Below are 14,169 nucleotides of genomic sequence, written 5' to 3' on the forward strand. Positions count from 1 at the left end.
ACACGTGTTGGTGTGTAGCTCTCTTAAGAAATCAACCCCCAACTTCCGAAAAGTGTTTTGGAACTAAACTAAATCAGGACATCAAAAGCCTTACAGAACATCTCATCAACAGATGACACCCTGCTGATGATGGCTTTTTAATTACTTATTGCTTGAAACTTTGTAATAAGTAAATGTTAATTTGCATAGCTGCAAACTTGTATTTTGCCCTTTTAAACCAATTTTGGATATATGAATATTTCTCTACATTGACATAATCCAAAAATAATATCTGGGGGCGCTTTTGGTGTAGTGTGTTTGTGGATTTTTGTAGACTGATCCTGAAAGAGCAAAGATGTTTTTTGAAATAATACATCCTACTTTTGAAATAACACATCCAAAGTCTGTTTACTAAGGCAAAGGATGATCATCTGAGGAGTTTATTCCCAGGGAACTAAAAATATAAACTAGGTACATGTTAACTTGGAGATGGATGCCTTGACACATGAATTTCATACACAATCTTTTATTTTGATTCTTTGATTTATTAGTAAATTCTTGGTTACTCAGTGTGAACAGCTACTTGACCCAAAGGAATTGCCTAAACTTAAAGTGTCAGATGCTTCCCATCTCTCATTTGTGTTAAGTTTATGACGTCTGTGCTTCTTATCATTAATAGCAGTACTTTCATTTTTCTGCATTCCAGTCATTAAAAAAATTTGGCAGACAGCAGTAGAATATTTAAGTAACTGCACAAGTGTACTGCCTTCAGACCCAGGTCGTCCAGGTTCTGAAGAAGAGCCGTTGCCCAAAGGGAAGTACTATTGTGTGACACCCTGGAAGGCCTACTTCCCATCAATATACAGGTCTATTGTGGACTTTTGAAGAGTACAGAAGTACAGACTGTGTGACTGTATTAAGAGTCAAGGACTACTGCACAGGAAGTTCCCCAAATCAAAAATACTTATTTAGAATTTGTAATTTAAACAGTTGAAACAATTTTAGGTTACTACCTTACCTTTTAAAATTAGTGTTTTAAAAACTTGTTTCTCTCACAAGTAGATACCTAGTTAGTGGATTGGAGGTCATTCCATAAAGTACTTGCAGATAATTACTTTAAATATTTACTACAAACAGATTTTTCATGAAGTCAGTTTCTCATACTACTCAGAATTGTCAGTGTTAAAATATTAAGACACATTTTATTTGGGGCCAATTATTTGATTTTCAGGGGGTAGAGATTCCCAAGTACTAATTTAATTTTTGGAGAATTGGTCGACAGGTATTTTTTTCTAATAATAACACAAAAATTGAATCAAGATACAGTTTTGAATGTAAGAGGTATCGACTAGGAAGAGAATGGGCAAGGCCAGGGTGATGCTGCACTATCAGTGAGTGACCAGCGCGGCAGCCGTGTATTCTTAGGTTTTATAACGTTTGTGACTGTTCACCAAACAATGTGATATTCTGTAATGAGGCTGGTTCAGTAATAAAAGTCTGCTGGCATTAGCATTACCCAGATGGGAAGTGATGTGCTAGGAGTCACTGAGTTGGGAGGCACTTTCTTTTGTAAGAATTTCAGAAGGAAAGACAGAATGATAAGTTTTAAGATGTCCCAAGCTTTTGAAACTAGGTATCTTAGAAACTCTGACATCTGTAGTGTTATGAAGAACTTAGAACTAAGTTAGGGAGATGAGATGCAAAATGATTAACCTCATGGAGTGGTTTCATGCCACACTGACAGTCCTCATTGCACTGTTGCCTGGTGGTGTGCATGTTAGGTGTGCATGCGGTGGAGAAGGACGCAGGGATGGACTGGATGCAAAATGCCAAAAATGTACCATCACCTATACATCATGTGATGTCTCTCTTTCCTCAGGCGCCCCCACACAGCACACTGCACTCAGACACAGCACGTGCACCAGCGTGTGGAACCCGCTCAGGCTTCAGTGGGCTTTTTCAGCTGCGGCAGGGCTTCTCTGTGCTGTAAAACAGTACAGATAACTAGAAAAGGGAAATGAAAAAGTAGGCATATAAAAATACCAGCCTAAATCTTTTTATTATTAGAATCAAAGGACATAATGTTACCCTGTCAAATAGCTGTAAAAGTTTTTAGTTATTTTCAACTTCTGAAATTGTCCTGCTGTGTGTGTCCCACAGTCTGCAGACTGTCCCTGGAGGAGCACGGAACTGATTCTGCCCCAGGCTCTTTGTGTACACTTGGGTTGATTCATTGCATTGGTAGGCTGGAGAATGGGGGGCCACCGTCCACGCCCAGCAGATGCTCCCCCACCCTTGGGACACAGGGAGCCAGAGCTCTTGCCACTTGCAGCTTTGTACCTAATTTGCCTCCAGTCACTGGGGCATTGCTGTTATCTCAAATATGGCAGAATATTGACAGATTATCCTGTTAAATTTAAATAACTTAAAAAAATCACTTTTATGTTATGACTTAAAAACTTTGTTTTTATTATATGATAAGTAGGGCCTTAAAAAACTTATCAAAGTTATGAATGTACAGTTATAACCAAGTGATTCTAAAATTCTCAGATCAAAACTATTCCCAGGAGGCATCTATTTTTAATGCTTTCAGGTGCTACCTCTGAAATTTACTGCCATATTTCTAAATGACATGCTTCTGTGGCTGTTTCTTGATTTATCAGTTTTATGCATTTATCGACTTCTATTAACAGTGGTTTCAGTTGTTGAACTACTAGTGTAGTTCTATCGGAGTTGAAGATTTAGCTCTCATACTCATCCTCTTAAGTGAGTATATCATAACTTTGAGTTAAAATGAAATTGTATTATCATGACTATATAAATATCTCTGAGCCAAGCAGTCTAATATGATTGCATATCCTTTTTTAAACACTCCTTCCCTCTTGTGTTGCCTTACTTTTTCATTAGCTTAGTTTTCTATGTACCCGTTATTCCTTTCCTCCTCAAATGCTCTAAAAGATACATGAAATGCTTGACAAACTTAAGCCTTTGTCGACAATTTTTCCAAATACTTAAATATGTCAGGTAATTGATTGTTTCGGATAATCTGTTGATTCCACTTTTTTTTTTTTTCTCCCTAGAGGTACCTCACAACTGGCCAGGTATGGTTGCCACCTAGCTGTTGACCTGAATGTCTCTGTTTCCTGGGTACCACAGTCTTCTTTTTCAGTTTACCACTTTATCTTCCTGAAGCACAATCCTGTAGTAGCTTTATAAGAAACAGTGCATGGGATGTAAAGCTTTCAAGTCCTCGGGTGGCTGAAAATGTCTTTATTCTTCCTTTCTGTAGGATTTGTATATTAGCTGGTGGACAACATTCTAGGCTGAATGTCTTTTTCCTTTGGAACTTTGAATACATTTCTCTGCTCTTTGGTGAATCTTTTAGGATAGTCTCTTTATTTTTGGTATTAGATTTTATGGGTGTCTTTTGTTGTCACTCACTGTTCTAAGTATTTGGTTTATTTTTTTAAAATCCGGAGATGCCTTTTTTTCCTGAGAAATTTTTTGTCTTCCCTTCCAACTTTGCCGCCTTCTCTTTCTGGAAGTCCTATTAATTACTTCTTTGATTTTTATTATCTTTCCCAGCTATTGTTATTTACTTATTTATTTATTTATTTATTTATTTATTTATTTTTGGTCTTTTTGCTCTATTATTATGAGATGTCTGTAATTTTACATTTCATTATTTTTATTGAATTTTTAACTATCATTTTTAATTCAAAGCAGCACTCACTTTTTTTTTTTAAATGCATCTATTCTTTTGTGGATATCTCTCATCTCTGAGGATATCGAATGTAGGTTTTTTGGGGGTTGGTTTTCTTGTGCTCCTGCATTTTTCCCTTTTCCTCAGATTTCATTTCTCCTGTTTATCTTGGTCTTTGTCTTTTATGCTGAAGATTTTTCCTTAAATGCTTGGGGATTCATAACTGCTCATATTTAGGAATAAAACACTAGCAATGAACTGGAGCCTCAGTGTATATGGGCAGGAGGTTGTTGACTGATGATTCTTCAGCATAGAAAGGACAGAGCAGTACATTCTCATGCATGGGGAATCCCAGTTCTGAATACTTGTAGATATTTTCTTTGGGGTCAGTTTCTCTAACAAGAACACTCGGAGGCTTTTTTTGCCTAGGGGTTCTGGGATTAAGGGCAGAGACCAGAGCCTAGAGATCTTACAGTCTGATATGTTAATTTTCAACCCTGTGTCCTTCCACTTGGCTTTGTCCTCTCATCTGAGCATTTCTCCCTCAGTTCCTTCAGGGACTAAATCTCTGGTTTCCCATGGGTGTGGAATGGTTGGGTACCCACCATACTGCGTGAGGTAGAGATGGGCCTGGGGTACTCAGTCACAAAGTACCAGTTCTCCTGATTTTAACTTTGTACTTCACGTGGTATCAGTTGTTTCCAAATGGTGATCTTCTCACGGTTTTGTGGGGCAAAATGCCTCGCTTTCGATGTCCTTCTCTGTAGGCACTTAGGTTGTCCTGTTTCCCTCTTAGTGAATTACTGCTCCATCCATTTTTTTAGTTGTCAAAACCTGATGGAAATGATCTCTGCTTCACCTATCTCTTCCCCTTTATTTCTTTATTCTTCTTTATACATTATAGTCATTTTTATGGGCCTTACACCAGCCTAGAAGTTAACCAGAAATTTTATCTCTGATTTTAAACTTTTTAGGGTTTGCTCAGGTGTTTGCTACTCTTTATCTAGAACAATAACTAACAAAAGCAACAATAGCAACAACAGAAATGAAAACAGGAATAAAACAGTGCTGGTGCTTGACCTCTGCGCTGATACTTAGTTTGGGTGCTGCAGGCCCGCGAGATGAGAATGAGCAAGGGCAGTGAGCCAAGATGCAGACCAGTGAGCAGGCTCGCTGCTGCTCCCAACAAGCCTCTAAGAGATTGAGAAGTTTCTTCAGGTTTTTTAAAATACTTTTATGGAGGTATAGTGTATGTATTGTGAGAGTCACCCACTTCAAGCTTACATTTCAGTGATTTGTAGTAAATTTATGGAGTGATGCAGCCATCACCACAAGTCGGTGTTAGAACTCTTTCGTCACCTTAGCCAGATCCCTCATCTTCATTTACAGTTAATCCCTGTTCCAGCCTAGAGCCCCAGACAACCACAAATCTATTTTCTGTTTGACTAAATTTGACTTTTTTTGAACATTTCACATAAATGGCATCATATAGTGTGTGGTCTCTGATTTCTTTCACTGTATATCATGTTTATGAGGTTCATCTATACTAAGTGTGGTAGCTTGTTTCTTTTAATTGTGGAATAGTTTTCCAAAGTGTGGATACGATGCTGTGTTCTGTCTCTCTGTTCACCAGTTGATGGACGTTGCAGTTTTTGGTTTTTGGCTGTTGTGAAAAATGCATTCATCAGGTGGTATGTCCTGGCAGAACAAGAAGTGCTGCCTGATGGGACTGTACGTTGGAGTCTTACATCGGGGGGAGCAAGAGTGGAAATTTATCTGCCTGAGTCCTCCCATTTCTCGTCAGTATAGCCAAAGGCTTCCTGGTTCTGTGACCCTGCGTGCCTTTCTCTACTTCTCTGAAGTCTTTACCTTCCCCACTCTCATTATTAGTCATCTCTTTGAGTTTAAGTTGTTTTCTTTAAACGTGAATACAGTTTCTTACTGCTGTGCAGACTTGATGGTTCACTGTCACTGAGGTCATTGGTATCAGGAACTAGGCCAAACAAGTGGTACCTTCTCACTTTTGGGGGGATTCCATTGTGTAATAGCCAGCCACTTGCCATGTGATGCTCAAGACTGGGATTTTCCTTTATCACAGGTAGAAGCTGTTGACTCACCAGGATTTAAAAGAAACAAAAGAAAACAACAAAATCTATTCTCTTTGGTCAGAAGGATGTATATAAAATTAAATAAATGATTTATTAGATTATATATAAGGAAGACATTTACTCATTTGATTCATTTCAAGCATACCTTTCAGAGTATTTTTCTCATTTTTTATTCTAAAATACTTTTACGATAGCTTTTATTAGGTATTTACTGCATTCAGATTAAATCCATTTAACTTTAATGATAGTAAACTTTTTGAAAATTCTCGTACTTAGAGCTTCTGTTCTTACCTCCTATCATAACAACAGAATACTGTTGGCGACCAGAGCCCTTTGGCCCATCATTTTCTTGTGACTCTAATTGCTGTGTAGTTTTATTACTACTCGGTTTTGAGATCGCAAGTCAAAGACTGATATTACCTGAATTAGTTACATCCAAGGGATATACAGTTTTTTTGGGATCCCAAGTTTGGCACTGAGTATTGCCTGAGGTTGAGGATGTGCATTCAAGTGATGTACAATTCAGAGTGTATTCATTCACCTGCTAGGGCATGCTTTAAAACCTGGGGCCTTTCCTGTTTGAACTTGGCATATTAGAGCATCTCTGTTCTCTCTATGTTGTACATATGCTCTCTCATTCATTCTTGTTGCTCCTTCCATTAGTTACCAGAAAAAACTTTGCAGATGTTCAGCTCTTCACACTTCAGTGAGTTGAGAGCTTAGTATATGTTCTATGTTCCTCTGTCTAGATATTTTGATCCTGGCTCAGCTAGGCAAGCTTCCTTTCAATCATATTTCTTAAGTATTTAATGCATACTTGACATGTGCTAAGCACCATGTAAGGCTTGCTTGCTGGTGACAATGAACAGCAAGAACAGTCGGCCCGTACCCTTGTGGAGCTCAGAGCAGGTGATTTTGAGAGGGTGATACTGCAGGTGGGGAAGAACAGGGCTTATGGGAGTGTATAGCTGTGCTGGATCTGATATAGTAGATGAGGTGGCGCACAGGATGAAGCTTTGCGATTTAAATTCAAATTCTCCGGATGAGGCATAGATGGGTGAAGCAAGGAACAGTCAGCTTGTAGTTAGAACAAGCCTTGAGCTGATGACTCCTCATCTTGGTTCTTAGAACTTGTAACAAAGATAGGAAAGTGCATTCATTGATCATGGTAATTGCTGGCCTCTTTCAGTTTACCTGGAGCCAGCTGTCCTTGGGAGGCCTTGTGTCCTCTCTCTGCTGTTTGGGTGTGCATTGCTGTTTTGAATCTCCTGCATCAGTTAAGAGTTATCAGTTTATCCATTTAGCACCCTCAGCATCTCCAGAGAAGGAGGGTGGCTGTCACACCTCTGAGAGTGTCCTCTGAGCAACACCTGGAACCGTATCTGGAGCATTTGGTGGCTGGACGGCCCAGAGTAGGCCACATCGTGCCCTACGACACACACACAGACTGTCTTACTCATCTGCTACTCCCCTTGACCTAAGGGCTGGAAGCAGTCTCTGTAAAACGGGAACAGTGGGACAGCATTGTGGTATTCAAATAGTTTTTAATAAGTTTCTGGAGTTCAGGTTATATACAAGGAAGTGATTTAAAAGGTGAAGTTTTACATTTATTTTCAGGTGCTGTATATTTGCTTTTTGATACTATAGGGTTTTCTTAAGCCTACTGAGTAAAATGGTTTTGTGGATTTATTTGAAAAAAATTTAATATCATGTGAAATATTTCTCACCTTTCTCTAATCATGCTAGAAAAAAGGCCTTTACTAGCCATCAAAGTATGAAATTCTTTTTGTTTTATTTTGTTTAAACAAGGCCTCTGTCATCAACCCCAAGGCAAGTTAGACATTTCATTGGTTTGCTACTCAATTAGCTGAAAAAATATATATTTTTCTTTTTACTTATTGCATGTAAAAAAGTGATTGAAATATTAAATATAGGATGCTGATTTTCTTTTCCTTGACCTTTAATACTGTTGTATTTCTTTCTGGCTGTTTCTGCTGCGGACTTGGTCTCATTGGTAGTTGGTCTTTCCCACTCTTTTCTTCTTTTGGATTAATTGAGTGGTTTTATGATTCCATTTTCTACCTTATTAGCTATAACTTCTGCTTGTATTGTTTTACTGGTTGCTTTAGGGTTTATATGACACACTTTTAACCAATCCCAGTTTACTTTCAAATGATGCATATACCTCATGCACAATATAAGAATGTTACAGCAGTATCACTTTCATCCCTCCTATCTGCCCTTACAGTATTTTTGTTCTACATTTCATTTTTGTATGTTATAAATCTCAAAATATATTGGTGTTATTTTTGTTTAAACTATCTTTTTATTTTTTTTTCAAAACTATCTTTTAAAAAGATATAAGTAGTAAGGGGAGAACCCTAATATTTACACGCATGTGGCCAGCATCTTTGGTGCTTTATTCCTTGCATAGATCTGTATTTCTGTCTGGTACCATCTTCCTTTTGCCTAAAGGACTTACTTTATTATTTTTTGTAATACAGGTCTGCTGGTGATGAATTCTTTCAGTTTATGTTATGTCTGAAAACTTTTTTTGTATGTTTTCACTTTCAACAGATAGTTTTGGTGAATATAGTATTCTAGGTTGCTGGTTTTTTCTTCCAGTATTTTAGAGATGTTATAACGCTCCACGGTCTTCTTACTTGTCTTATTTCTTCTGAGAAATCTACTATCCTTATTTCATTCCTGTATATGTACATGCCTTTTTTTTTTCCCTGACTTTAAGATTTTCCCGTTGCCTCTGGCTTTGAGCAATTTGATTGTGATGTGTCTTGGTGTACACTGCTTCATGTTTTTATGCTTGGGGTTTGTGAGCTTTTGGATCTGTAGGTTTAGAGGTTTCATCAAATTTGGAACAGTTTTGATCACTGTTTTTTCTTCACCTCCCTTCCCTCTTTTGTGTTTGGGCACTCCCTTTACATGTGTAGTAGGTCACTCGAAGTTGTCTCACAGTTTACTGATGCATCTTTGGACTTTATCTTGGCTAGTTTCTTTTGTCATGCCTTATGTTAATTTATCTTTTCTTTAGTGTTGACTCTGCCATTAATCCCATTTAGTGTATTTTTCATCTCAGATATTGTGTTTCATCTGTAGAAGATTTGCGTCTTTTAAAATATTTTCTAAGTCTCTACTTAACTTTTTGAACACATAGAATACAGTTATAATAGCTGTTTTAATGTCCTTGTCTGTAATTCTAACATCTGTGTTGGTATTGGGTTGGATTTGATGGATTATTCACATTATTGGTTATGTTTTCCTGTCCGATAATTTCTGAGCGAATGCCAGACATTATGAATTTTTACCTTGTCGTGTGCTGAATTTTACTTTATTCCTGTAGGAATCCTTGGGCTTTGTTCTGGGGTACAGCTAAGTTACATGAAAGTAATTTGATCCTTTTGTGTCTTGCTTTTATCATTTTTGTTATGGAGGTCTTGAGTGGTGGTCATTCTAGTGCTCCTCATGCTCTACTGCCACGATTTATTTTTTTTATGTTTGGTGTGAACCTTTTGATTTTAAAAATACCATTTAAAAAAAACGGTTTATCGATATATAATTCAAATACCACACTATTCACCCATTTAAATTGTACAGTTCAGTGGCTTTCAGTATATTTGCAGAGTTGTGTCATCATAGCTGCATTTTAGAATACATTCATCACTCTAAAAAAGAAACCTTGTACTCCAGTCTTCCTGCGACTATTTCTCTACTTCCCCACCTCATCCCTAGGCTACCACTAACTTACTTTCTGTTTCTATATATTTACCTGTTCTGGACATTTCATATAAATGGAATCAAACAATATGTGTTTTGTGATTGGCTTATATCACTTGTATGTTTTCAGAGTTCACTCATGTCATAGTACGTATTGGTACTTCACTTGTTTTTATTGCAGAATAATATTCCATTGTATGGGTACACCACATTTGGCCTGTTAGTTGGTTGATGGGCATGTGGGTTATTCCTTCTTTTGGGTTATTAGGAATAATGCTGCTGTGAACATTTGTGTACAGTTTTTTGTATAGACTATATTTTTGTTTCTCTTGGATCTGTATCTAGGAGTGGAGTTGCTTGGTCATATGGTAATGCTATGCCTAACCTTTTGAGGAACTGTCAGACAGTTTTCCAAAGCGACTGTATACCATTTTACATTCGCATCAGCAGTATATGAAGGTTTCAGTTTCTCCGAACCCTTGCCAATAGTTATTGTTATCTGTCTTTTTGATTGTAGCCATCCTCGCAGTATCCCCATCTTAGTGGTTTTGATTTGCATTTCTTTGATGATCAGTGATGTTGAGGGTCTTTTCATATGGTCGTTGGACATTTGAGTGACTTCTTTGGAGAAATGGTTATTCAGATCCTTAGCCCATTTTTTATTTTATTTTATTTATTTTTCTTCAGTGAGGTGTCTTTTGCCCATTTTAAAAGTTGGTTATTTATTTTCTTATTATTAAATTTTAAGTGTTCTTTATGTATTCTAGATACAAGTCCTTTGCCAGATATATGACTTGCAAATTTTTTCTCCCACTCTTTGGTTTGACATTCTGTTTCCTCGATGGTGTGCTTTGAAGCACAAAAACTTTTTAATTTTGATGAAGTCCATTTTATCTATTACTTTTGCTGCTTGTGCTTTTGGTGTCATAGCTAAGAAACCACAGCCTAAGCCAAAGTTATGAAGATTTACTCATGTTTTAAGTTTTATAGTTTTAGCTCCTATATTTAAGTCTTCGATCCATTTTAAATTAATTTTTGTGTGTGATGTGAGGTAGCGGTGCAGCTTCATTTATTTGTATGTGGACATACAGTTGTCTCAGAGTCATATGTTGAAAGGACTATTCTTTTAACATTAAGTTGTTTTGGCACACTTGTCAAAACTGCTTGACCTTAAATGTGAAGGTTTCTAAACTCTTTTTTTCTTATTAAAGTATATAGACTCTTAATTCTATTCCATCGGTCTCTATGTTTATCTTATGCCAGTATCACACTGTCTTGATTACTGTAGCTTTGTAATACATTTTGAATTTGGAAAACTTTGAAATGTGAACCCTCCAAGTTTGATTTTCACAAGAACCTTTTTTTTCCCTTCACCTTTTTACTAATGACTGACCTTAGCACATAGGTTCAAGAAACCTTTATTTTTGCAATTGCCAAAAGTTTTGTTTATTGGGACTTATTCCTCTCATGATAAAAGCTTTACTGTTTTGCAGACTAATGTCTATCTGTACAAATGTCTGTATCACCTAGACATAACCTTCCCCTTACCAAATACATATTTGTGAGAGAGCAACTAGAGATATTTTCGAATTCTCTTTCTCCTGCAAATGTATTAAGGAATAATTTGATAATGTCACTGATTCCTTCAGAATCTTAGTGACTATAAATTAAATTCCATAAGCACAGAAGAGGAAAAAATTAAAGATCTAAAGAAATAGAACCATTTGGAAGTCAAGATATCTACTAGATATTCTACCTATATTAATTAGTTTATCGTTTATTATAAAAATTCACTGTAAAAACTCTATTCCAGAATATGTACAAATTACATACCTAGATATCAAACCTATCATGATCTGAACGGTACAGAGAGATGTGTTTCTTAAGGAAGATTAAAGACTCTGGCCCTGAGCTACTAAGAAATAGTTTTCTGTGAACTTCAAGGGTTGATTAATCAACAATTTTTGTTAAACCAAATCTTTATTTTGATTAAAATATTTCATCTAAGAGGCAAAAATGTGCTTTGCTAACCCAATATTCCATTTTGGCAGTGATAAATGAAAACGTTTGTCATCTCCCATCACCCTGGACCCCACAAGAAGTAACAGATACCCAAGGAGCTTTCCATTTCACTTACAGCCCTGAAACTCAGCTGGCCTGTGACTAGAGCAAGTTGTTCGATATCTTTAAGAACCTCACTCATACAAAACAGAGAAATCTCAAATCCCGTTTAGAGCATTGCTTCCAGAAACGGTGGTCACTTTAAAGCCCTTTGGAAATGCGATGGTGCTACATAGACACCAAATAATCATGTCTTGTCAGGTTTAGTTTAACTTTTATTATTATTATACTCTCAAAACATAGTTTTCATTTAGCTTTTTCAACGGCTTGTTTATGTTAGCAAACGAGGAACTACCCCGAACACAGATTTCATTCTAGCAACCTGTTCAGACTAAATTACAAGGAAGGAAGGTTTTGCTAAAGAGCATTTCCTCTGCTTGTGAAGGAACCTTTGTTGAGAAATGAACTTTAACTCTGCGATGATTATGCCATCTCTATGCTATGTACTTAAGAGACATAATTATCTTAGATTTCAAAAGAGGTTCTTTGAAGAAAGCAGCAAGGCAACCCCTCTTCCCCCAAAAGAGAATAAGAAATGTATTCAATGACTGTCTGACAGAAATAACCGTGAGAAGTGTCTTCCCTTTCATTAACTATGGGAAAGCATCCGCACTAACATCAGCCAACCCTGAATAACAGTAGAAATGAAAACTCCTTTTTGAGTCACTTGCAGAGCTCATTTGAATGTTCTGGTAATTATTCCCATGTTTGTTCATTGAATGTTAGGGCTGGGAGGAGGGTTGCAGATGATCTAGTTCACACTTGGTAAAATAATGGGTCTAAGATTTGTTTGGAAGAGGCCATAGACCCCTTTTAAAAATCAGAGTTCATTAGTCACAGAAATGGGACTTAAACCTACCTCCTAGTTAAAAAACAAATCAAAAATTACTTGCCACCTAACATTTCTTTTGTGGATCCCTTAATATGTTTAAGTTTTCAGAGAATATGGTAAAGGTATCAGACCACAAGAACAAATGTATGTGAACTCCCTACCTGTTGTTAGTTTTCTGGAGCTACTGTACCCCAAACCACAGACTGGGTGGCTTAAACAACAGATAGTAATTTTCTCACAGTTCCAGTGGCTGGAAGTCCCAAGATCAAGGTGTCGATGGGTTTAGTGTCTCCTGGGGCCACTCCTTGGCTGCCGCCTCGCTGCCCACATGGCCTGCCCTCTGGGCATGAGCATCCCTAGTGTCACTGTGTGTGTTCCACATTCCCTCTCGGACACCAGTCAGCAATCACAACCTCATTTCAACCTAATCGTCTTTCCAGAGGTTCTGGTCTCCAAGTACAGTCACATTCAGAGGTACTGGGAGGTTAGGCCTTTGACATATCAATTTGGGGGCAGTAATGACACAATTCAGTTAATCATAATACCATAAAGACACAGAATAAAGACCGTAAAGACACAGAAAATAACTTTGTACTCTAAAGTACCAAAGGTTTATTAAGTACTAAAGCTTTATTAAGAATTTCATTTTTTAAAACTAAGAAGCATATATGAATAGCCTTCTATTCAGACATCTAGCATATTTATTCAACACAAAAATACTACAGACACTGCTCTAGATGATGGAGATACAGAATTGGCAAAAAAGATAGTCCATGCTTTCATGGAGTTTTAAGAAGACAGAAAGTATATGTCTTCAGATAGTGCTAAATGCCTCTTTTGGGTGGCCTTTGCTGGGTAACAAACCAACCCCCAGAATTAACTGCCTCAAACTACCATCGATTTATTTGCTCATGATTCTTTGGGTCAGCAGATTGACTTGGGGCCAGGCTCAGTGTGGTGATTCTGATTCTGCTGGTCTCTCCTAGGGCCCCTCAGGCAGCGGCAGTCACCTGTCAGCTCCCCAGGAGCCACACAGTGTAAGACAGGGGCTGGCAAACTTTTTAAGCACCTCGTGGTTTTCTTTGTGATATTTCAGTGTTCTCTTTCTCTTCCTTTCGTTGTTCACTAAGGAATATTAAAAATGTTTTGGACATTGTATAAAATTCTATTTTAGGGGATTGAGATGGAGATATAATCTGACCTTTTTTAATATTCTACAAAACAGCCTGCTAACCATTAATTGCAGTGTTAGCACATGTCCTGTTTTACAGCTAGGAGTTAGGAGTTTTCATCCCATTTATTTGGATAGCAAAGTGACATAAGGCATAAGTTGCTTTGGCTTTAGGTGCTTGAATATCACAGTTCAGGTATGGCAACACTACCTGCTTTTCTTAGCTCCACAGGAAATGAGAATGGGGCTTGGGCTGCAGGAAGTCATGCATACCCAGCTTTTAGTGTGCAGGCTTCTCATTGGTTGTTTAGGAGAGTAAGTAAAGTTTATTTTCTTCCCCAAAATGTTGATTATGAAGGGGAAATGAGATGTATCGACAGGTGGACTAACCAGATTGTATCTGAAATTTCTGTGTCAGAAGATGAAGTTTGAAGATGAGTTTCAGTTCTTAGGAAGAATAAAGCAAATGGGGTTTGAGGCTTCGGTGCCTGAGGCTGACTGTCATACAATAACTCTTAGTATC

General features: G+C 37.4%; 1 protein-coding gene across 21 annotated transcripts in view; it reads left to right on the forward strand.

The window, feature by feature from the left end:
• Nucleotides 1-14,169, forward strand: part of MAP4K4 (mitogen-activated protein kinase kinase kinase kinase 4) — a 175,998-nt gene that overhangs the window by 4,540 nt on the left and 157,289 nt on the right. The window lies entirely within an intron of this gene.

The sequence above is a fragment of the Pteropus alecto genome, unplaced genomic scaffold (genome assembly GCF_000325575.1).
Source record: "Pteropus alecto unplaced genomic scaffold, ASM32557v1 scaffold288, whole genome shotgun sequence".
Lineage (NCBI taxonomy): Eukaryota > Metazoa > Chordata > Mammalia > Chiroptera > Pteropodidae > Pteropus > Pteropus alecto.